At 43.7% G+C, this 2,742-nt stretch overlaps 1 protein-coding gene across 3 annotated transcripts in view; it reads right to left on the reverse strand.

Annotated features, from left to right (window-relative positions):
* ABHD18 (abhydrolase domain containing 18) overlaps positions 1–2,742 on the reverse strand; it is a 20,429-nt gene extending 17,687 nt beyond the window's left edge. For 2 of the 3 annotated variants that reach the window (XM_042048533.1, XM_042048531.1), the window contains exons 1-2: positions 1,089–2,443; positions 456–610 (exon numbers count right to left, since the gene is read on the reverse strand). The gene's annotated coding sequence lies outside the window, so the exon portion shown is untranslated. Of the gene's footprint in view, positions 1–455; positions 611–1,088; positions 2,444–2,670 lie in introns of those variants that run through there. The other variant, XM_042048532.1, reaches the window with a different exon arrangement.

A 2,742-nucleotide genomic window follows, 5' to 3' on the forward strand; every position in this document is an offset into this window, starting at 1 on the left:
GAGAGAGAGAGGAAAGAAAAAGGAGAGAGAGAGAGGAAAGAAAAAGGAGAGAGAGAGAGGAAAGAAAAAGGAGAGAGAGAGAGGAAAGAAAAAGGAGAGAGAGAGAGGAAAGAAAAAGGAGAGAGAGAGAGGAAAGAAAAAGGAGAGAGAGAGGAAAGAAAAAGGAGAGAGAGAGGAAAGAAAAAGGAGAGAGAAAATGTAGTTCCAGGCACTGGTTTTGCCTTCATTGGTGTTTTAAACACATATCCTAATCCTTATTTTATCCATTCCGTTCAGATTTTGCCATTTCTTACGGTTTTCAAAGCAATGCTCCTCCGACTCCTTTCTGGGAAGAAATCACACTCTCAAAACCCTTGCCAGGATCATTTCTCTTTCAACAAATACACCAGCTCAAGTAGAGTTAAATCTAACAAGACTTTAGGCAAGCTGAGTATTATTTTCAAAGCAATACTTACTGAAGTGAACAGGGAGCCACTGCTGAGCTCTTCCAATGAGGAAGGAAAAAATAAAAAAACCAAACACTACTAAAAAGGAGAATTTAAGTCTGGTTTCTTGGTCAGCAGCATACAGGTTACTCAATTAAAAATAAAGGTCCCGGATCCGTGTACACCTAAGAAAACAACAGATTTAATAATCAAAGGCTTGGTTAGTAAGTTCATTTCAGGCATTTTCTCATATTTCCCTCCATACTAAATGTACTCAATCTCATCACACTCCAAAATAGTGTGATTTAATCTATGGGGTTTTTAAAATTTTATTTTCATCCAAAAGCATTTATTCTGCCATACTCCAATATGGCCATTTTTAAAAATAAACTTGTTTGACTATAACAAGTTAAAATTGTGGTCAGATAAACAAAAACATTCCTCTGCACTTCTAGAAAGCCAATATTTAAGAATTGATATACAGAAAAAAGGAGAACTCTTTAACACCTAGAATAAATTACTATCAAAACAGAAATTATAGACAATTTAAGGTACTCAAATACTAGAACAAGCATCCTAGAAAGCCACAATGGCCCCAGGATTGTTCAATCATTACAGGGTAAAAATAAATACATGAAATGAGCAGAAAGTCATAGTGGGCACCTTTTGTTTTAAAAACATGAAGATGTAGATTTTGCTTGGAGTCCAAAGTCTGGCCTGACAAGCTCTCTGCTGCACCAAGAATGTGCCAAAACATCTTTCTAGGCAAGTACATTATATTTAAATGTAATATTGATTGAGGCAAAAGTATTGTCTCATTGTCTCTTCTGCTTCATTGATGGAGTGGAGACTCTGAAGTAACTCGGGATATTTCAATTAATCAGAATCAAGATAAAAGCATTACTGGAAAGAGTACAGGAAACACTAAAACAAGCAAAAAAGATATTCCTAGTATGTGAAGTATGCTGCATAGAACTTCTCAGAAATATCACTGAGATAAAAAATTTGGGAGGATGGTCCCTATTGTATCTCTGTAACAAAAGGGCAGGACATGCTTCAGTCTTTGCCCATCCATGCCTACATGGAAAGACAATTACAAACACTTTTACTGCCAGGAAAGGCAAATCCAACTCCTGGAGACTGAAGTTTTATAACGTCACATTAACGGGAGTATTTCAGCAGTGAGGATTCGAAACGAAAATGAAAGAATCAGCAAAGGCCATTTCAGAATGAGACTTGATTTCTGCCACTTGACAGTACACGTGCCACATCCCAATCCCTCTGTGAGACAGGTCAGCTGGAAGCAGTGACCTGATAAAAATGCTGTGGAGTTGTGTGGCCCAAGAGCCAGGATCTGTGTTATGAATCTTGAATGAATATATTGTTAACACGGAAAGCTTTACATAATCTTGAGCTGTGAATGGAAACTGCATTCTGATACAAAAGCACACTAAGAAGAAACATAGAAACAGACACGAAAATTCATCCAAAAATCCAACACATAAAAGATCAGCTATTACTTTTTATCCAGTGCAAATAGCTTCAGTTACAAGAAAAACACCCCTGGAAATTACACGAGGACTTCACTCAAAGCCCACAGTGTAGTTTCTATTCTATACATGGATGTGAAAAAGCTCCCACCCAGCAGCCAACCTGAAAAAACCACGGAGGCTTTGTTTTAGAAGGCGGAGTTGCCAACTTCCCTACCCTCCCTCTCTGTTTAAAAAAATCTCTCTTACAATTAACGCCAGGTCCTTTTCTCATAGAAGAAATGACTGCTTAAAAATCAAAGAAATCACGAAAAATTCAAGTCAAGGCAGACACAAGCCCCACAATAACTCCACACAACGGGACGGACACGATGAAGCCTGGGGATAAAAACCGGGGCCTAAAGCAGGGTGCGAGCAGCTCCCTGCAAGCCTGACCCGAGCACTCAAAGGGGGCAGGCGGGACCCCCGATCCCAAATCTCTGCAATTCCCCCGTCCAAGCCCGCCCGCGCGGGGCCGGAGCTGCCGCAGCGCCCACGGGAAGGTGCGGCGTAAGGCAGGACACGGACACGGCGGCCCCTCCGCCCCCCTCAGCTACCCCCGCGCCCCGAGCCCGCCCCCGGGGCCGGGCAATGCCGTGAGGGGGGAGCGGCGGCAGCTCCTGCCCTCAGCGGGAGCCGCTCTGGCACCGCTCCCTGGGCGGGCGGCACGGCGACCCCCAGCGCGGCCCGGCCCGCGAAGGTCACTTGCTGCTCACCCGAAGCGCTGCCGGTGCTGAGGCACCACATGGGAGGGCGGGAGCGGGAAGCGGAGGAAGAAGAGGAGGAGG

The sequence above is a fragment of the Corvus kubaryi genome, unplaced genomic scaffold, assembly GCF_017639235.1.
Source record: "Corvus kubaryi isolate FWS band 111438036 unplaced genomic scaffold, C.kubaryi_AGA036_p1.0 67, whole genome shotgun sequence".
Taxonomy (NCBI): domain Eukaryota; kingdom Metazoa; phylum Chordata; class Aves; order Passeriformes; family Corvidae; genus Corvus; species Corvus kubaryi.